This window comes from Sciurus carolinensis, chromosome 7, assembly GCF_902686445.1.
Source record: "Sciurus carolinensis chromosome 7, mSciCar1.2, whole genome shotgun sequence".
Taxonomy (NCBI): Eukaryota; Metazoa; Chordata; class Mammalia; order Rodentia; family Sciuridae; genus Sciurus; species Sciurus carolinensis.
The window spans coordinates 22,123,696-22,146,924 of NC_062219.1; the positions used below are offsets into that span (position 1 = coordinate 22,123,696).

At 37.6% G+C, this 23,229-nt stretch overlaps 1 protein-coding gene and 1 non-coding gene across 7 annotated transcripts in view; one reads left to right on the forward strand and one right to left on the reverse strand.

Annotated features, from left to right (window-relative positions):
• Positions 1–23,229, reverse strand: part of Phactr2 (phosphatase and actin regulator 2) — a 256,136-nt gene that overhangs the window by 128,687 nt on the left and 104,220 nt on the right. The gene's annotated exons all lie outside the window — the stretch shown is intronic.
• Positions 13,521–13,594, forward strand: Trnav-uac (transfer RNA valine (anticodon UAC)). The gene has a single exon. It is a non-coding gene; the product is annotated as a tRNA-Val (tRNA).

Below are 23,229 nucleotides of genomic sequence, written 5' to 3' on the forward strand. Positions count from 1 at the left end.
TGGTGTGTGGAAGAGCCTTTTCTTAAAGTAGTGTGGTCAATTGTCTCCTTCCCTTTGCCCCTTCACTCTGAAGAAACCCTGATTTGGGGGGAGGGGGCTGGGAGCAAATCCTCTGTGCATGCTAAGGAAACTGCCACTGAGCTACATCCCTTGCCCAAGAAACCATGATATTTTTGAACAAAACAGGACTTAATCAGAATGTGAGTTCTAATTAGGACAATAAAAAAATTTTCCTTGCAAAATACAAAAACCCGTGTTTGGGGAACACAGGCCCCTTGGGGAGTTCAGCAGTGAAAGTAAGCAATTATATTTGCTTTCTCTTCCATGTCTTTAAGTTGCCCTAAGAAACAAACAAAATAGTTAAATCTAAGTTGAGAGGGGGGAATGTCTTCTTACCCCTCCTATTGACAGAGCTTAACTGATAAAAAAAAAAAAAAAAAAAAAAGGTCAGTAATTCGAGAAAACAGACATTAAATCTTTTACATTAAAAATATATAGATATAATAATCTTAAGAAATCGGTAAAAGTTAAACTTTACGGTACAATATTATTTTTTGCTATCACTTTTTCTTTTCCTTGAAAAACAATGGTATACCTTTTTTGTCTTTCTCCTACAGGTTCTTATTGTAAACATCAAGGGGTGTTCTACAGGTCTAATTTTTCAGGATTTGCTTAATACATCCATATTTACCTTATACAAGACCTTTCATGATTTCCTAGTTAATATAATCTTTAGCCTCATCTGGGAGTCTTATAATCCCTGATCAGGTTACACAATTTTCTCTGAAACTCTTCCAGTTCCGTGACATTATCCTTGAAGCATGTCAACCAAAACGGCGGGAAGTATTCACTAAGGTTTCTTTATAAGGGTGGGAGAGTTTTTCTGTTTCCACAACTGATGGGGCTTGGTGTTTAAATGTCCCCCCACACCTTTTTTTTTTTTAGATCACAGAACAAGTTATGCTAATGAGGATAGAAAAAGTCTAAAGAAATCCCTAAATTTCATTTTGAGGTCATAACATAAAGATTAGGGGTTATCATTTAACAAAAGTATTTTAAGATAATTCCTTTCCCCAAAGTGTCTCACTCTTGGCTTATTAGAACTCATGCAGCTTTACAAATAGTACTGGGTGTTACTCTCATGAGTTTATAGTTGAACACTGGAAACACTTAATGTCATCTGAAAAATATGATCATTTCTCTGTATACCTCTTTCTAGGGAATTTATAAAAATGCTAAGCAAGATTAGTGCCAATACTAACTCTGAGGAAGCCATCTATTAATAATTCTTCAGCATTTATCACATCAGCCCCACTCTTTGTCCTATATTGCTAAGCCAATCTCTTATCCCGTGATATCCTGGTAAATGCTTAACAGCTGATTTAGGCTGGAGGTGGGAGACGAAGGAAGCACAATCAATTTGTGATTTCTACCCTTTGCTGATCTCCACCATGTAAATACTCCAACAATGGCCAATTCCACCAACAACCAAACAACTAGCAGAACTGATGTCACTGGCTTGCAGATGTCCTTGGAATGAAAGTTTGGCCCATAAACCTGGATCAGTGTCCACGACTTCTATCTAGTACCATACACTGCCATTACATCACACCATGACTGAATTTGAGGAAGAGTTTCTATTAAACTTCTCTAAAAATACAGAATAATGGCATTTACTCATTTTTCCACTGGACACCAGTCTAAACATTTTTCAACCCCTGAAAGAACTATGGTTTATTCATTTACTTCCAGAAAGAAATGAAATTGAAGGGATTACTTAGAATTTCACCTTCTGGGAACTTATGAGGTTTTCTAGTATTTTACCCTACAACACAGATTTTACTGGTTTGTCTGATGTGGGAGTTTTTAAGTTCATCCATCTGGGGTACCCAGAGTGACAAGTGTACTTGTTGTGGACAGAAGTCACTGTATTTGTTAGATAAAAGTTAAAGCAGACATAAACCTAAACTTTACCCACGGAGATTTTGTGGAAAAGTCTTTTTTTACTATGGCAATGTTCACATTACAGGCACACAATTTGGTGGCTAGAGAAGATGGTTCATAAGGTGCAATGGTTCACCAATGTACCTTGCCAAGTAGCCAAATCTAAACTTGGAGTGGGAGGAAGGAAGTGTGAACCTTCCTCCCGAGAGCCGTAGGTGCCATGTGCGCTGGTTCTGGGTCCTCATGTTATCCAGCAGTGCCCTCTCTGCTAGGACCCATTGTGTTGGGGGTGGAGGCTCATGGCAGATAGAGTCCCAGCAGATGAGATGGGTATCAGGACAGTCGTGGCTTGGGAAGTAACAAGGGCTGATTGTGGCCATATACAGGGACGTGAAGATCACATTAATGGACACCCTTAGTTCTGTATTCGGCCATTAGGATCTAGCTAGTGACGTTTTCCTTGGCTAATGAGAACTCTAGCAATAGAGAACCTGTTCCCAATGAAGGGAAATGAATTATAACCAAATAAAGATTTTTTTCTTCTTTTATTTGTTTGTTTGTTTTTAGACAAGGTTCCACTATTTTGTCCTGGCTGGCTGTGAACTCCTGGGCTCAAGTGATCCTCCTGCCTCAGCTTCCTGAGTAGCTGGAACTATAGGTGCATGTCACTGAGCCTGGCTCTCCAAAGAGGATTTTAAAAATTTTATCTTTGTTTTCTACATACAATGGTCAGAAAAAAACAAAGGAAACTCATAGATTATCTAAAAACCATCATTTTAGCCATTTATTTTCTTTCCATTATCAGATTTAATAAAAAGCAGAAATCTATCTTTTCTCCCTTCCTTTCACAGAATTGCTAGAGGGTAATTTTTTTTTAAGTAATAAGAATTTTTTTTTTTTAAACAAGAGGTTCTAATAATCAGGTAAAAGAATACATATATATCTCAAACTAAACACTGATATACACAAGTTTTGAAGTATTCAGGTAGTTTTTTTATTTCCCCTTTTATTAGAATTTCTTCCAATGTTTTTAAAACTTTGTGTTTCTTCAAAACTTGGGTATGTTTTGTTAGAGGCACACTACTCAGGAAAATATGACCATCTAAAAGTAAACAGAACTTTTACTGGGAATTATACTTTCAGTTGACATTCTGGATCATAACTAGTGTTTACTTTTAAAAATGGACTCTGCCGCATTTGCAAACTAACTACTATCATACCTTTTATTTTGACAATTCTGAGAGACAGTAGTTTTAACATGATATTAACCAATTTTAAAAAAGAAATATTTTTTTAAAGCAAAGACTCACAACTGGGACATTATAGTTATATTAAGCATCAGCAGAAGAGATGACCACATTCCACAAATATTAAGCAGAACAGGAAACCAACCTGTAAGACAAGCTTTTCTTTCCTATTGTTCTCATATTTTTATGTGATTTATTTCCTGAGTTTCCTTCTTCTGCTTGCTCAAGCTAACAGGATTAACAAAATACCTTGCTTCTGCCCCGCCCTGACTCAGTCTTTGCAGAGGGCGTGGTGAAGCTCACGTGGGCTTACTTAGTGACCAAGCTGACAGCTGGAAGATTTACTCTGGAAAATAAAGACCTCAAGGCACAGTGCTGGAATTTCCTTTCCCAAAAACTTTCCCTCCACCCTAGGAGGAAAAATGTCTGTAAGTTGTTGCTCTTCCTTAAAGCAAAACAAATTACCCATCCATAGCACTTGATAATCTTTAATTTACTAACCACAGTATATAAAAAACAGTCCTCAAAGGCATCTTTAATAATGACTTCTTGATTTACACAAAATAATTGCTTAAAGTCAAGTTGTCCCTTGTGTTTTGGTAACTGTCATATCCATCTACATACCCTAACAAGATGTCTCACACAAAGAGGGCATTCAGTACTTGAATGACAAATAAAAGAAAAAGCTCTTATCCTGTCTTCTTAATGAGAGAAACTTAATGTATGGACCCCCCCGCCCCACAAAAAAAAAAAAAAAATCCTCAGCTGTGGATATATGCATGATTTTGGTAACAGCATGTTGATTCCACAGCAAGAGGATGTTAAGTCCATCAGTGTTTATATATATTGGTTCCTGTACATATTGTTCCATTAAATAATCAGCTAGTCATTCAACTGGAAGTAAATGCAGTATCTTGATGCCTGGACATGAGGAAAAGTGAGAGAGAGAGAGCCTTCCCTGGTGGAGTCTCACAGTGGAGGCTGGATGGTGGAAAGTGATATTGCAGCTTACTAGTGAAGGATGCTAACAGAGAGTACCATGGTAGAAGTTTGTTCTTCCCATAGTAAAGATGCACAGTGAATTGGCACAGAGAAGGCTCTGAACTTGACTCATTACTAAATCCACATCTTCCCCACATAGAGCTGGTGAATCATTCTGAAGATACCCCAAGACTGTAGAATTGCCTCCCAAAGGATGTAAGATTAAAATCTGGTAGTATGCAGTCAGTATTAGCTATATGTATTTGATTATATTTATTTGATTATGTGTTGCAGCTAAACTTATTCCTCAAAGTCTAAAATGTACCCATGTCAAATAAACAGTTCCATGAGTGTTTATAAGCATGTCGTGGGACCATCATCACCATCAGTTTTCAGAAAACTTTGAGAACCCTAGTGTATCCTATCATGCCTTCTTCAGGTGGTCCCTGTCCCACCCTGTCCCTGGTCCCATCCTCAGTAACCAGCATCTACGAACCTGCTTTCCATCCCTATAGAAAACTACAGACTTTTCTAAAATTTCATATAAGAAGAACAGCATATGCTGTTTGTCAGTGGCCACTCTCACTTAATGTTTTTGATATTCATCAATGCTGTTCTGCATATCCATATTTTGTTCCTTTTTGTCCTAAGTAGTGTTCCATTATATGCTCTATAGAAGTTGACTTATCCATTTCCTCATTAATGGGCATTTGGGTGATAACTGTGTCTGAATATATTCCAATTCTATGAAAATACATTGGATCTATATTGGATTATATGTATGATAGTCCTATATGAACAAGATTGATTTATTGGTTCATCATTCATTTAACAAATATTTATGATATAATTCTTCTGTTCTAGGTATTTGGGATACAGAGTTATACAAAAAGCAAAATGCCCACACTCACAGAGCTTACAGTCTAATGAAAGGACAAAAAATAAGTGACAAACATAAATCAGAAATATATGGAAATTCAGAACATCAAAAGTGTTAAGTAGTAGAAAAGGATATAAGAGAGGTTGGATTGGCATGTGGTGGTAACAATAGTCTTCTCTGAGAAGAGGAAGTGGTGGAGTTAACCATTGGCTAGCTGGGGGAAGAGCGCTCTAAGCAGAAAAGACAGTTAAGGTAAAGACAGGCGCCTGGTATATGTTTGAGGACCTTAAGGGGGCCAGTGAGGTTGGAGGAGAGCAAGTGTGACAGAGATAAGGAAAAGGAATTCATAAACCACACAGGGCCTTCCAGTTGACTATAAAGTCTTCAGCTTTAAGTACAAGAAAGAGGAAGAAGTGATGACAGCTTTAAGCAAAGTCCTGACATGATCTGGCTCATGTTTTATGATCACTGTGGCTTCCGTCTAGAGGACAGCGGAGACAAGTTTGGAAGCAAGGAGATAGAGACTACAAAACGATGGTGGCTTGGACCAGTAGGAGGCAGCGGGAGTGGGAAATGTACCTGCACACAGGTCACATGCTGAAGGCAGAGCCACATTTTTTCATGGATTGTAAGTGAGGTGTAGGGGGAAACACAGGGAGCAAGAAGGACTTGAAATTTTTTCCCAAGCCATTGGAAGGATCCAGTGGCCACTAATTAAACTAGGACCACAATGAGTGGAGTAGTTCTGAAGTGGAAAATTAGAAGTTTGGGTTGAAGATGTCCACTAGACATCCAAATGGACAATGAAAACAATCATGTAACTCCAAGAGTGAAAAAGCACATCCTAGTGAAACTGAGTATGAAGAATGAAGGGAAGAAACGTTCTAAATAGTAGGTAGGAAAGACAGATAGACACCACTTCAAAGAAACACAATGAACCCACGAAGTCAACAGAATTCTGTTTCCCCTAGTTATAGGAAAATAACCATCAATTTAGAATTCTGTACCAAGGGAAACAATATTCACTCAATCAACCACTTGCTAAAGGTGATTAATCGCTAAAAATTTCTATAGAATATTCCTCAGCAAGAAAGAAAGAAACCTAGAGGTTCAAAGTCCCACGCAACAAATAGCGGTAACATACAAAGTCATCCAAGGATGGTGCAGTTAATAAACTACTGGCTGTGCAAGATAGAAAGGGAGTCAGAAAATTGTTAGCATATAGGAAGATTTTGATTTTGATCAGGAGGATGGATTACTAAATAATGTTTAGACTTAGGAGATTTGATTGTTTCAAATAATAAGAAAATCAATAATAACCCTCCAAATCAATCAGTAAAAGAAAAAAAAGGAAAGTTTTATTAATCCAAATAGGTAGTAAATGAGAGAAAAAAATTGAAGAAAAGCATATTTAAAAAGATGACATACATTAAGACAGTCGAGTAAGTCTAAATCAGGAATCTCAGGATATGTCAAAAGAATAAACTTTCTTTTAAAAAAAAGTTTGTTTTATTTTTAATTTTTTTTTAATTCATTTTCTTATCTAGTGATGGGGTGTCAATGATTGGAAGGGACACACAACACATACGACACAACTCTCTATCCACCAATTGTAAAAGACATTCCCTAAAGGGCGAGAACTGAAAATAAAAATATGAAAAATAAATACCAAATAAGTACTAAATAAAGCAATACTTATGTATCAACATTAATAATAGAATAATTAAAGTTATAGGCAAAATAATAGCTTAGAGTGACCCATTACAATGAAAGAAAGAATAATCCAACAAGATAAAAAGTCATCGGACTGGGGAGATAGCTCAGTCGGTAGAGTGCTTGCCTCTCAAGCACAAGGCCCTGAGTTCAATCCCCAACACCGCAAAAAAAAAAAAAAAAAAAAAAAAAAAATTCATCAACTAGTATGCCTCTGACATCAGAACCTTGACATAAAGCAAAAACAGAATTTCAAGGATAAGTGAATAGATCTACAATAACATGGAGAGATTTTAACATCCCATCAAAAAGTAATATGATCAAGAAAGCAAAACTTTTTTTATTGTTTGTTCTATTTAGTTACACATGAAAGCAGAATGCATTTTGATTCATTGTACACAAATGGGGTGCAACTTTTCATTTCTCTGTACTTGATGTGGAGTCACACTATTCATGTGATCATATATGCACATAGGGTAATGATGTTTGACTCATTCCATCTTTCCTTCCCCCTGCCCCCTCCCCTCCCAGCAAAACATTTTTAAGGTTATGGATTTGAATGATCCAATTAGCCAAACTTGATGTCATAGATATATGTAGAGACTGGGACTCAAGAAATAGCAAGTAAAGGGACCAGATGCTGTTCTGTGGTAGAGCACTTACCTGGCATGCACAAGGCCCTGGGTTCAATAACGATAAAAGAAAAAAAGAAAAAGAAAAAAAAAAAAAAGCAAGAGGAAAGAGCCAGTACATATTGAGTAAATATTGGATCATAAGAGAAATCTCAATTTGAATTTTAAAGAATTTGTATTATACAATCCCAAATCTCTGGCTATAATTTCATTAAATGAGAAATCAATAAGAAAAACATAGTTAGAAATAAAAACTCCACTATGCAATTTTAAAAACTGGAAAAAAAAGGTACAAAACCACACTAAATAACATGTGAAATAAAACTGTAATTTATGAGTTATTTAGGACTAAACAACTATGAAAATACTACAAAATCTGTGGGGCGAAGCTAACATAGTAATTAGAGATATATTTAAAATCTTAACTGCATTTATTAAAAAACAAGCATTTATTCAAGGAGGATTAATATAATCACACAAAGAAGTAAGTATTAAATAGTTGAAGCTGAAAAAAAGGAGGGAAAAAGAAAAACAGATTAAGAAAGGGAATAATAGAAATGAGGGCAGAAATAAAATGGATCTAAAAATCCAGAGACGCAATATCCCTGCTTTGGCAAATTTAGTGCTTTGATTCATCCCAGTGAAAAGCAAGGGTTGACTCAGTATATTAAGGGAATGCCCCACAACTATGAATTGAAAAAGTAATTGAATATAGGTGAAGACAATTTAAGATGAAAGTCAGAATTACCTGGTAGTTACAAGAACTGAAACATCACTAGTAGGAAGGAGATTTAAAACTTACTGTTTTGCTTTCAGGGGAAAATACAGATGCGTTTTAATGTCACTTAAACCATTTTCCTTATTAAATAGCTCAGCATTCAATAATGAGACACAGTCACTGTTTATTTTAATTTTCTTTAAATATGTTTCTGTCATATTTTTTTTTTATTTGTAGTACAATTGTGTCTTTAAAACTCCAAATGACATCTTAGGAGAATCACAAACAAAATAAGTAGTTTTCTTAGCCAGACTTAACTTCAACTTTCTTTACTTTATGTTCCTGAAATTTTAAAACAGGAAAAGGAAAAAAAAAAAGGTACAAGGTTAATTCCTTAAAAAATACTTAGTTTTTTTTTTTAAGGACATAAATCTAAACCTACGAAATGCCTCCAAGTAAAACAACCCTCTAGGGAAAGCTGAACATATTGAAGAGACTTTTTAATATAAAATGGATTTCAGTAACTGCAAATGACTTCTCAATTAGGGAAGGTTGACACATTCTCTAAACAGGTGATAAAGATGGGCTCCAGGAGGGGAGGCAGCCTCGCAGCTAGCAGGTGTTCTGACTTAATCTTTCATCAAAACAAGATTTATTCAGGGAGAAATCATATAATCACACAATTAAGAAGTGGACATAAAAAATCGCCATTTTAAATCTATTCATGCTCCCCAGTGCAATGAGACTCTTCACTGAAGGTTTTTCCTTTCCTAGCTTCTTCAAGTAGAGGGCCTTCAGTTCTGAGAATGCACAAGGGAAGGTCTTAGAAGTTAGGAAAGGGCCTGGTAGATGATAAGAAAAAAAATCTTTTTATGAGAGGTTTTTATTTTATTTGCAAAACTGTTGCTATACTTTAAAAGATTGGTTTATTTTATTTAGCAGGAGAAAATGTTGTAGATTTCCCTTTGCTATAAATACTCCAAAACACACATAAAGCCTCAACGATTCTACTGTTTCTTCTGACGATTTGATTTCTTTTCTGTAGACATGTATACGGTGTTGTAAACCAGTGGCACACCCAGTGATTTGTTTCTGTGAACCAGTGCTAAAAATAATATTCAACTACATTTACTAAGAAAACAGTCTAGACGGAGACAGACATCATTGCCCTGTGTACATGGATGATTACATGAGTGATGTGAATCTACATCATGTACAACCATAGAAATGAAAAGTTGTATCCCATTTGCGTACAATGAATCAAAATGCAGTCTGTAAAAATAAAAATAAAGATCCAGACCAAAAAAAAAAAAGAGAACAGCTTACCTTAACATGGGTTTCCCACTGTAGTCTGTGACTTTAGGGTGATTATTTTTACTTTGTTCCCATGTTAAATAATTGTCTTAACTTCATCTAAAGTGTATCATTTAATGCAAAAGCAATGAATCTTTAGTTGTGTTCCCTTATTTATGACAATATAGAAATATCTAGTCCCTGACAACTGGTCTTGCCATCTGAAGACTGAAACTTACTTTCACAGCTTGCTGACACTCTAATTACTTACAATTTAAGGCTCATTTCCATTGCGTGTTCTATCGTAGTTTCCCTAAAGCCTTGGTTTGCAAACTTTTGTCCCTGTCTTCTATTAATTACTATCTTAAGGACTCATTGTCCTTCCTTCATGGTTTTATTTTCCATGGCTACTTGGGTTGCTTGTCAATATCTGGACTCCACTTGTTCTACATTTTGTTTTCTAAGGGATAGGCCACCTAGATGTCAAATCCTCTGGGCCCTTAATCTATATATTTCCATAGCAACCTCCTTAGTGGAATTTAACCTATGGCTGCTCCTCCTCTAGCACCCTCTCTGGACTGAATGTCACGTGGAGGCCATGTCTTATTTATCACTGGAACACTAGCAGAATCTGCACATGACTGAGTGCTCAGTATTTTATGTATGAATGAATGAATCTGGTCTGTAGCAATACACTGTTCACATCTGCAAAAACTAGGGAAAACAGGAAAAGGAAATTGAGGATACAGTAGAAGTGCTGGGGATAGGTTTGCTCTCAGGCCTACCATTACGCACAAGTGTCAGTAGAATACCATTTACACGTGAGCGCTTACATTTTTGCATGAAGTAATTGAGAAAACATAGGATCTGAATATTGCCATAACCACATTTAATATTCACCTGCTAAATCCATACATTTAAATTTTCAATGTGTCCAGTTAAAGCTCTGTTCAATTTCTCTTCTGAACTAATTGGCCTATGTCTTGTTAAAATTTGATTTGGTTGAAATATAGCTGTGCTAAAGCCAAACATTGGCCTTCGTTAACTGCTACATCACCGTATGCACTTGAACAAATTGGAGGGAGGGTCCAGTGAACTCTAGTTTTGGAGGAAGGAAACATTGGACTGAGGTAATACAATAAAATTTCTTAACATTTGTGGTGTGGAGACAGATGAAAAAGTGGCACTTTGGGGTTCACACCATTGTGTAATCCCCTCCCCTGAGAGTGGGTGGAGCCTGTGACTTTCTTTTAGCCAGGATATATGTGATTATGTGAATGTGGTTCTGTTATATAAGACTTAACCTCTGGCTCCTTAGAAAACGCTCTCCCCCCTCCTGCCTTTGAAGAAGGAAGCTGCCATGTTGTTGAGGTGCTTAAGGAGACGCCCACGAGGCAGGGAGCAGAGGGCAGCTTCCAGCTCACAGCCAGCAAGAAACGGAGTGCGGCATTCTGCAAGGAAAGGAATGCTGCTAGCAACCATGTGAGCCGGGAAGTCTTGGGTGGGACCCCAGCCCTCACTGACTGAACCTTGAGAGCAGCTTTGTGAGAACCTGAAACCCTAAGCCGAGGACACCATTAAACTGTTCTCTACCCTGAAATGCAAAATCTGAGAGATAAGATGTGTTTTTGTAAGCTACTAAATTTGTGGCAATATTGTTCAGTAATATGTATTGTATGTAATACAGGGGGATGTAGATTACATGGAAGGAAGATCGACTAGGTAAACATGGAGGACTAAAGGAAGTAGCATGTATGAGAAGTCTAATCTGAATCATAGGAGAGATATAGCATAGAACAGGCTGACATTCTAGCAGCCAAGAATAGTTAACCTAACACTTTTCTCGTGAGCTCAGAGAGCTCCAGAGCCAGAAAAAATATAGTCGATAGCTGATGGGAATGGTGCTTTATGTGTCAAAAAACTGTAGCTTTTTGATCATGTGACATATTTTGTTCAGAAATATTATATTGACATGGTCAAACTGTCCACGCCACCCAGCATATCTCAATTGCAGAAGCAGTCCTCAGGAAGTCATTTAAATCTGTAAGAGACCAAAGCGTGAGCTCAAGCTCCAGGGACTGAATTGTGATCCATTCCGGATAGTCAAATAATTGTTTGAATCCTAACCGCAGCTCTTAGGCATCCACCTATAGGTAGTATAGATCATTATATTTTTCTAATGACTCTTCAAAACAAAGAACACAGGTTGAGAGCCCAAGAAGAGTGAAATGGCTCCTTCTAAATAAATAGGTGGATAGATAGATCCAACCTCCTACTATTGGAATGTAAACTCTATGAGAAAAATGAACTTTTTTGATTACTGCCTAATCCCCTTGCATGATGGTAGCAATCAGTACATATTTGTTGAATGAATGAAGCAGCCAGTATTTCCCTCACATTTCCTCCTTCAGACGGGTGTGATATGACAGTACCTACTTGAATCAACTTTGAGGATTAACTGAAGTATGTGAAATAATTAGAACACAGCCTCACATGGAGTAATTGATCAGTACAACTTAATTACTATTAAAGCACACTATCTGAATACAGATGTTTTGAAGAAACCTCTTAGGAAAAAGAACCTGAGTGCTGTAAATCATTTCCAAATATTGGACTCCCTTACCATCAGAGGTTTAACATCAGGCTCAGTTTTAACTTCTATTTAAGTTTACCTTGAACTTTGAGAATTTAAAGTAATTTTAGAATATTGGATATAGAAGTACTTTCCAAAATAGCAAAGGAAGCCAATGGGTTAAATAAAATATTTGCTATAGAAGTTAATGTTAAATTATGCTTTTCATATATCATAGATTTGAAGTCTCTGTAGTCCAAACTTTATCCCAAGCAGAAATCCCTTCTGACATCCCATCCAACTAGTTGGGAAATGTTTCAAGTGTTTCCTAAAATTAAAAAGACTGGTTATCCCAAGTGTTGTCACAGATATATAGCAACTGGGACTCTCATACATTGTTGGTGGGAGTGAAAAATGATAATTTGGAATTTGGAAATTTAGTCTGGCAGTTTTTGTAAAGTTAAACATACACCTATCCTGTGACTCAGAAGTTCTACTTGTCATCTATCCAAGAGAAATGAAAACACACATCCATAAAAAGGTCTGTTCAGGAATGTTCATAGCAGCTCTATTGATTTTTTTTTTTTAACTTTTAGATGGTGATCTTGCTACGTTGCCCAGTATGGTCTTGAACTCCTGACTCAAATGATTCTCTGGCTTTAACTTCCTGGGTTGTTGGGGTAAGTGGCATATACCAGGACACTCAAACAGCTTTATTTCTAATAGCAAAACCTGGAACAGGTCAAGTGTCAATCAACGGGATGGGTAAATGAAATATGGCATATCCATGAATAGAATACAGCTCAACAATAAAACACTGGGTTGTGCATTCCAGACCTTTCTAGGAGCAAAGGCTTTGTTTTCTTCACCTGCCAGGACTATGCTAGAGACAGCCCTCAGCTGTCAGTTCCCCTATTTAAGGAGGTTCCTCTGGCTGAAACTAGAGTCTACCACCATCTTCCTGGAGAAGCAGCCCATATCCAATGCCTGACCAACATCGGTGGGCATTAAGGCTCCCAAGCCACAACTTGAGGTGACAGAGATGGGCCATTGAGTGCCAGTACTCCCACTGGGTCAGCCAAGGTTGGCGGGGAGGACTGCCATATAGCTCCACTTGTCCCTCCACTCACTCTTGTTCATTTCCCCTTCCTCCCAAAGCTATTGATTCTAAGAGCACTCTCTAATGGGTACCCAGCATGCTTGTCTTCATCTATTCTCAGGGAATCCAAATTGTGAAAAGTTACTGATAAACCCAACAAAACAGAGGACTTCAAAACCATTTTACTGAATGAGAGAAACCAGACACAAAAGAGTTTGTGTTCCGTGATTCCATGTTTGGAGCTCTGGGTGGGAGAAACTAAACGCATGGTGAAAGAAATCAGCAATGCTTGTCCCCAGGTGGGGACTGACTGGAAAGGCATGAAAGATCTTTTGGGAGATGGAAATATTCTGCATCTGGATAGGGGTGTGGATTACATGGATGTATGATGATTATCAAAACTCACTGAATCATTCTCTTAAAAATCTGTCAGTTTAGGGCTGGGGATATAGCTCAGTTGGTAGAGTGCCTGCCTTACATGCTTAAGGCCCTGGGTTCAATCCCCAGCACCCCAAAAAAAAAAAAAAAAAAAATCTGCAATTGATTTTACTGTATGTGAATTAGTCTACATTTTTAAAAGCAAAGTTAAAAAAAAAATTTAACCATACCGAACTTGGTTCAGATTTAATTTATGGTCATCCAACATTCAAAATATTTAGATTTTCACTGTGGCCAGTCAAGCCACTATTCATTTGGAACCTGGCAGTTAAGTTTTTGAACCTAAGTTTGTGAATTAACATGTATGTTGTGCTTATCTTTTTATGGAGTTCAAAAACCAATAGACATAAAATTTCAAATTGACATTAATTTTAAAATGCTATGCTATCAGCTGCAGCTCCAGATGTTTGTGAAAAGTCATGCAATTGCTATTACACAATGCAATCTATTCATCAATGCATTGGGCACAAGATTCATACACCTACAAATTCATCAACCTGTGTCCTCTTGAAGCCCTGATGCCCCAGAGAATTCTGGATCAGATTACAAAATCATAGACTGTTAGGAAAGACTTGAAAGATCCTTCAGTTTGCAGATGAGAAAGCTTAGCCTCAAGGTAAGTGAGTTGCTAAGGTCAAAGAAAGTTCCTCTGTGCCTATTGTCTCTTCTGCAGTTTGGTTTGGAAAAGAAAGTCAATGAATGTCTTTTGTCCCAGGACTTACCATTTCCTCCACTGATGTTCCTTATTTTAAAAAACAGATCTCCCAGTTAGCAACTTAAAAAGTTTCATTAGTGGAATAGAAGACACTTTTGATTTTAATAGAGATCTAATTTTTGGCACAATCTAGGAGAAAGCTTTCCCTCTGCTCTCTTCTTCTCATATATATATTTGTAGGAAGCAACTTTGGTGAAAACTATATTTGATTTTTAGTAGAAACGTTTGGCCAAGAGACTAAGGACATCTTCCTAAAAATTCCAAAGAACTTTCATTTTATGGAAAGGTAATAACTGGCATGCAAAAGTAAATCATAAATGACACCACTATATTACTGTTATTTTTTTCCTAGCAAATTCTGTGGCTTGCATACAATTGGTTGTAAATCTTTGTTTAGTTTTTCTTTTTAATTGGTTCAGATGTTTTCCTTCCCCCTCACTCTAAGAAATATCTGGGAAAGTAGATAAAATCAAAGAAATACAAAGAAAACCAACAATTGATGACATATCCCACATTTTGTGTTCATCTCTTTTTTTATTTTGAAATATTTTCTTTATCGAGATATAATTTGCACAGCATACGATTCACCCATTTAAAGTGTACAAGTGGAATATTTTTAGTATGTTTGTACAGTTGTGTGGCCATCACTATAATCAATTTTATAACGTTTCATCACTGCAACAAGAAACCTGGCATCCAACAGCCTCACTGCATTTCTCAATAGTTGCTCACAGTCCTAGGCAACTACAAATGTATTTTCTTCCTCTAGGAATTTGCCTATTCTAGACAGTCATATAAATGGAACCATACAAGATTTATCCTTCTGTGACTGGTTTCTTCTGCTTAGTATCATGTTTTCAAGACTTACCCATGTTGTAGTGTGCACCAGTACTTAATTTCTTTTTACTGTCCAATATACTCCACCATATGGATAGACTACATTTTACTTATCCGTTCATCAGTTTGATGGACTTTTGTTTCTGCCTTGGTATTATGTATAATGCTGCTATGAATTTCATGGGCCAATTTTTGGTGAATACAAGCTTTCATTTCCTTTGGGTGTACACCTAGGAGTAGAATTGCCAGTCAAATGGTGACTTTATGATTAGTTGTTTGAGAAACACCACCAAACTGCTAAAGTGGCGTACCATTTTACATTCCCATCAGCAGCGTAGAGGGTTTTGATTTCTTCATGTCCTTGTCAACACTTGTTATTATCTGTCTTTTAAATTACAGCCGTTCTAGTGCATATGTAGTGGAATTTTAATTGTGATTTTGATTTGCATTTCCCTAAGGTTAATGATAGTATCTTTGCATATGTATATTAACAATTTAAATATCTTTTTCAGAGAAATGTCTAACCAAATCCTTGAACCATTTTTAAAACTGGGGTGTCTTTTTCATTATTGTATTGTAATTTTACTTTATATGTTCCAGATATAAGTCCCTTATAAAATATATAACTTGCAAAAATTTTCTTCCATTCTTTGGGGTGTGTTTTCACTTTATTGATAGTGCCCTTTGAAGTACTTAAGTTTTTAATTTAGTAATGCCCAAATTATTTTTTCATTTGATTCTTATGCTTTTGGTGTCATGTTAAAGAAACCCTTGCCTCACCCCAAATCACGAAAGTTTACATGTATATTTTCTGCTAAGTTGTAGTTTTAGCTTTTTCCTTTAGGTCTTTCATCCATCTTGGGTTGATTTTTTTTTGTATATGGCGTGAGGCAGGGATTCACACATGGATATCTAGTTGCCTGAGCACCGTTTGTTGATAGGATGATTCTTTCTTCATATGATTGTCTCAGCATCCTCATTGAAAGTCAATATTTCATAAATGTGAGAGTTTATTACTGGCTCTCAATTCTATTCCTTTTATTCAAAATATAAACTATCTGTCTAAAATAAGCTTTCCAAGTGGGGAGGCGCATGGATTCTTTCAGGCCATTAGTAAACTATGTCTTCCAAGCACTAGTGCCAACAGCTTGGGGTCTTTCCTTTCCCCATCCATCTCCACAGTCAATTAAGGGAAGAGATGTACCAACAGCAGTGGAGAAGCACTCAAGGCAAGGAGAAGGAGTTCATGGACAGGAGTCAGAGCCACTGCATTATATAAGAGTAGAGAGACCAAGCCACTTATGTTGTAGCAGCCTTACCCAAATCCAGAAGCAAACCTCAAAGCAACCCAAGTTTCTAAGTACCAGTCCATTTCCTGATGTATCCTGTGATTGACCTTGTTTCTACAGGACCAGAGTTCAATGATAAGGGCCACTTCTGGACAGCTGTGTCCAGAGGCACCCAGGACCAATGCTCCTGCAGGGAGACAATAATCCCACAGGGTGCAGGCAATCAAGGGCAACTCTTCTGCTCTGGGAACTTGCCAGGTGCAACTTGCAGGGAGGAGAGAAAGGGCTGCTGAGCATGCCTGGCACTTTCCTATTGTCTGTCAGTGAACTTCCAGCCCAACTTGACTGCAAATGACATGGATGTTCCTGACAGGCTGCTGGGCGCTGTCTCTGCTCAGTGACCATGAATTTCTACTTAGAATGGCTGCTAAAAGTAACTGAATTTCATAAAACTACAACCATGTTATGTTCCTCTCTCTCTCTCTCTCTCTCTCTCTCTCTCTCTCTCTCTCACACACACACACACACACACACACGTGCGCGCGCACACGCACACACTGCCTGTCCAGGTGTGGCATCCAAGGTTTATCTCCAGGTAGGCATTGGACTGACTCAGTCTTTGGATGTGCAAATCATCCTTTTTTGGTAAAACCATCTCAGCTCCTTTTCCTTCACAGGTTATCCAAGAATCGTCAGAGCTTCTAGTCCTCTTCACTAGTAAGCAGCACAGTTGGATTCCTGAAACGCTGAGCTTTATAACAAAAACTGAAAACTGAGCTGGCTTAGAAGGACTCCATCGGATGGGAAATAAAAGCAATGTGTCTGTGTGCACCAGCAAACGTCCACAGGTAGTTCACAGAGCCCAAGAAGAAAAACACCTCTGCCTCACGTTGAGATTTTCATTTGAGAAATGCTGGCACAAAAACCCTCCAGCTAGCCAGGCATGGTGGTGCCCACCTGTAATCCCAGTGGCTCAGGAGGCTGAGGCAGGAGGATGGTGAGTTCAAAGTCAGCCTCAGCAATGGGAGGTGCTAAGCAACTCAGTGAGACCCTGTCTCTAAATAAAATACAAAACTGGGGATGTGGCTTAGTGGCTGAGTGCCCCTGAGTTCAATCCCTGGTACCAAAATAAACAAACAACAAACAAAACAAAAAACCCTGCAGTTAAAATAATCTAGATGAGAGAAGGAAGGAGGCTTGCCTGTTGGAGACAGTCAGGTAAAGCCTCTTTTCCTTGGAAGAATTTATTAAAAAAAACTTATTTATCACAAAACAAAAGCAAAACTTATCTGTGTTTAATAAACACAGGCCAAGAAATGGGGCCCATAAGGTAGTGCCTTCAATTCTTTTTGGCCAAGTATCCTGAGGTTCTCTGGTAAACTCCCACCCAACCTCAAAGTGGATGGACACACACACACACACACACACACACACACACAAACACAATGTTTCATTATGAACAAGAATCAAAAAGTTTACCCACATTTTAAAGTCAAAGCTAAAACCTCATAATAGCATTTCTTAATTTTTCTTTTTCAGATTTGGGTATATTTCCCACACATACACACTGCTTATCCACTCTGCCCCTATCCTTGGGGTTTGAATATCACTGTTTACAAACAGAAACCAAAATAAGTAGAATTCCTTGGGAAGGAAGAGCCATGGACCTTTGATGGCAGGTGGTCAAGCACAGGCCATTTGGAAACCAAGAGAAGAGGCAAGATCTAACAGGCTGCATGCAGCAGACACTTGGGGACACACAGACACACCAGTTCTGAGAGAAGGAAGTGTCCTCTGCCTATCTGAATGACCACTTCCACCATGATGGTGTGCCCCCTGGAGAGTACTGCTGCTTCAGAGCCCGTTAAACAGTCCCCTGGCTCTTCTCAGAGTGTAGTGAGTGACTTGGTTCCTCCATGGCTCAGCGTCAGCCAGCATCCCTGTCCTTCCTCACTGAGCCCACCATCTCTCCACATCAGCCTGCCCTGCTTTCTCTGCCCCTCACCTTCCTCCCTTTCCAATGATTCCCAGGACAGAGACAGGCAGATTCACTTACTATTTATTCCCTTGCCCTTTAGCTTTCTTGAGAACCCTATTTAGAATTGATGGATTCTTCTTAGTTAATAAGGCAAGGTGATGAGCCCCCTGGGAAATGCAAACGAGGCTACCACCACCTTCTCCATCTCAAAACACCCACCATCACCATCACCACTGGGCCCTGGGGTCCCCTGACAAGGTGCAGAAGATGCATGAAAGAACTGGCAGCAAACACCACCCTTCATGAGAGGACACTGTCTTGACTGTTCCACTATTGTTATGAGTCACCAGCTGGAAAATAAATCCCCTGAGTTCTTAAAGAGAGCCCCCAAATCATCACCCCCAGGGTTCCCACCATCAGTCCCCACATCTCTCTCTGGGTATAGCAGCAACCTCTTAACGGCTCTTCTGTGTCCACTGCCTCTTCTGCACACAGCTAAGGTCATTAGATCCCACCTACCTGCAAACTCAACCCTTCACTGGCTTCCTATCACATGTAATTTAATGGGAAAAAAAATCCTAAATCCATATCATGGCCTACAAGGCCTCCCTTAGTTGGCGCTGACTGGCCCTTTGTGCTCATTTCCTCTCATGGTCTCCTTTGCCTGCCCCTTTCAAGTCCATGATGGTGTTATTTGTGTTCCTTGGACACAAGCATATTCCCAGTTTAGGACCCTGGCCCTCCCTGTTCCTTCTGACCAGTGAAATGCAAGTCTTCCTTCTCCCATGTCCTCCAAACTTTCCTTTCAGTGACCATATTTCCAGGGAGGTCTTCCTCCACCCTTTCATGGGTTGAAATTCCCTTGACTCCGTCTGCTTGCCTTTATTTTCTCCTTCCATGACACTAACCTAAATTAAGCATTTATCTGTCCCAGTCAAATGCAAGCCCAGGAGGGAAGGGAGGTAGCCTTTCCCCACCACTGCGGCATCCCTAGGTTAGACCACAGCAAGCACACTGTAGTGGGATGTACGGGTGCATATTAAATCGTTCCCCTTCTTCCCTGCAGAAACTTTGAGAGGACAAAAGGTGAGTAGTTAATGGTATGGCTTTGGAGTCAGATTGTTCTGGGTTTGAATCAGTTTCCTGATTCAAATGAAAAATGGGGGAAGTAGTACCTGCCTCACAAAAAAGGATGCACATCATAATAGATAACACTTAGTGCCTGTACCATAAATTGACAGTATTTCCAATTATCAATGGAGTTTGCCAGCAACTCATCATCAAAGAATGTTCTATAGTTTCACAGGGGACCTAGAATAATTCCGTGTTTTGTATTTTTTACTCCTTAGAAACAAATGTAACCGTTGACAACAAGGTAAAGACTTAAATCTTTAGAGCCCTGCTAAAAACACATTTTTAAATTCTTTACAAGTAAGCCTTACCCCACTGCGGGTACTTAAGACCTGTTGACTATGCAGAACAATAATGATTGAAAGACTGTTATTTTAACATAAACACAACAAAGAACGGGGAAATGTTCTTTGCTATTCCAAAGCTAAGCTGGAGCATTGTAGTTAGCATGCTGAGCATAACTTCATGTCAAGAGAGAATAAGGCATTTCTTGCATATTTTTCAGGCTATTCAGATATTAGTGCTTGGGGGAAATTCCTTGAGAAACATGTTGAGCAGCTTCAAATCCTCCCATCTATTTCTTAAATTTTAAAGCTGAGGTCAGAGTGCACCTGCCCTTCTTGACATTTCAAGAAAAGTGGAATTCTAATGATCTCTCCTGTTCCATGAACCCGGAATAGGGAACTATAGGTCAATGATGAATTGTGTAAAATGTAACACCTTCTTTGCAGCTGTATTTGTTTTTTCCCCCACATTTTTTATGGATGCATTATAGTTGTACATAATGGTGGGCTTTGTTGTTGTGTACTGGCACATACACAAAATATACAATATAACTTGACCAATATCATTCCCCAGTGTGTCCCTTTCCCTCCCCTCCTCACTCCCTGTGGTCTCTCTCCTCTACTCCACTGATCTCCCTTCGATTTTCATGAGACCCCTGCCCCACCTTTCTTTTCCTTTTTCCTCTGTGGCTTCCCCCTATTACAGTAAACATGCTAGCCTTGACCTTCTGAGTTCAGCTTATTTCTCACCTAACATAACGGCCTCAAGTTCCATCTGTTTTCCTGCAAATGACATAATTTCGTTTTTCTTTATGGCCAAATAAAACTCCATTGCATATAAATACTACATTTTCATTATCCATTCATCTCTTGATGGGCACCAAGGCTGGTTCCACAGTTTGGCTATTGTGAATTGTTTGCCATCTGCAGTTGAAGGATGAGGTTATGTCTAAGTGACTGTTGTATTATAATAAAAGATGTGCCTGTATATTTGCCTGTATGTTAAAAATGACGACAGTTAGATCTTGGAAGTCTATCACACATTACACACTGTGGGTATTTGGGAGCTACTAGATTTAGTTATATTACAGTTGATAAACTTCAAGGAACTATGATATTAATGTTAGATAATGCTTGTTCTATTGAGAGGCTTTGAAGTGAGACATTTATAATTTAAAAATAACCATTTACTGACATAGACATAATAATAATGGAAGCTCTCTGGGGACCCCATATGGGTATAGTTTGTATCCCCTATGTCTCATCTATGACCTCAGTCATGTCAGATGCTCACTGAACACCTGTTAAAAGACCACAGATACGTCTTGATAGAAACATTCTGGAAAAGCCTACATGTCATTGCTTCTGACATGTTTATCCCTGCATAACTCTCTCTACCTCTCCAGTTTTAAAAAAACTATCTTTCCGTTTTTATTCTGAGAGAGTATTGTTACACATTCTTAGATAGCTAGATCTTTGAATCATTTTTTATGGATCTTGATATTAGTGTCATATTACGGAATGACTTATACACTAATGGTATGATGATACATTTAAAAAATATTTTCTTCTGGTACTTTTAATTTTAAGACATATATCTTTAATTCATCTGTAATTTAGCTTTCTGCATGTTGTAAAGTAAGGATATATAATCTCCTCCAAATTGGTAATTAACAATGCCAATGCTTCTTATTAAATAATTTATTCATTCTCCATTGATTTAAAGGATAATTATCATAATATAAAAATCATATTCCATGTATGCATATTCCCCAAAATGGGAAAAACAGAATTATACATACTGGCACAATCATTCTTAATACAGGCATCAGAAATTTTTTCCTTCCTGTGAGAAATTCACCCCTCAGCAATATAACCTTGCAAAAATACCTTCACTACCTCCAAAACTTTCTTTTAACTTGGGAATTCTAGACCTTTAACATCAAGTTAGAAACAGCCCTTTTCAACACTATATCTAACTTTAAATAAACAACCCATACCTTCCTTCTATTAGGAAAGCAAAAATACGCTGAATCCAAATAAATGCCAGTGGGAGTCATTTGGGTTTAAATATGATATATTTTGTTTTTAGGTATTGGAATCAAACCTAGGGCCTTGCACATGCTACACGAGTGCTCTGTCACTGAGTTATGTCTCCAGAAATGTGGTATAATTAAATAGATTGATATCTGTACCATTGTGCAAAATTACAGTGCATTTGAAGCATTCTTTAGCAAATAAGTTGATTTTTACTTTCAAGACAATGAAAAAGGTGACTTTAATAATAGCTTGAAGTATTAACTGTTTACATTAGTTCCTTCAATTTGCATTCTATTTAAAATTCTGTTGAAGTTACTTATATTTAATGAGAAAAAAATTAAACATTTGTAAGCCCTGGGGTAGGCAGATGCCAATTCTTTGATCAGAAATCATGCTGCCTCTAATCTGTTTTGATATCCAGCAAGCAATCAGAAGAGACAAGGCTTTTGCAAAGGAGACACAGGTTGTAATACATACTGGTCTCCAGTGCTTTATTTAATATCGATGGCTCATGGGAAAGAGGCGTTGATATTAAATAAACTAAATTTGCAAACTAAATGCACATTTCAAGCAAAATATTTAACATTCTAATGAGCTAGATTAAAGATACCTAGAGATTTGATAGTAAATGGTAAGCAAAAGTGGAAATTCAATTTCGTTACCTAGATCTGAACATTTAAGAGTCATATGATAATGATTTTTAGACCTTAACTTTGTTTACTTTTTTACTTCTAGTAACATGGTGGCTTCATGGAAACTTCAAAGTCCACTGAAGTTACATTATCATGCCTCAACGAAAGACAGAGATGAGACAACTCATTATGATGTTAGAATATTATTCTAATCAATGACTTGACTCCAAAAATGAAATGTTACTAAAATTTAGTGAATAATTGAACTAAATCATATGCTAATTTTCAACCACGAACTAACCAACTTTTACAAGTAATTTGTTCACAGTATGAATTACTTTTTTAAAAAAAATACTTCTGAATTGAGGAACTAAAACATTCTCCAAACCAGTGTGATATTAAATTTGATTGAGATTATGTCTATTCTGGTACACTTCTGAACAATCAAGGAATCAGGGAGTAGATCATTTATGAAATATTTTGCCCTAAAAATGTACTTTAACAGAAATATGTATAAATTTTCTCACTGATATGTGTATGTACTGAATTCATTAATATGTATGAATTATAAAATATTACTAATGTAGTGAATTCCAAAACAATTCAGATGAAATCACCTGAAATATAATTCAAATTGAGTTTTTTCTTTTCAATTGCTCTGAGTCATCTTTGTGTTCATGAACATTTCCTATGAAAATGAACAGGGACTAATCGAACTCTATTACTTTGTGAAGGCTACTGTAATGAAGCACCAGAGTCCTGGTGGCCTAGACAACATACGTTTATTATGGTCTCACAGCTCTGGA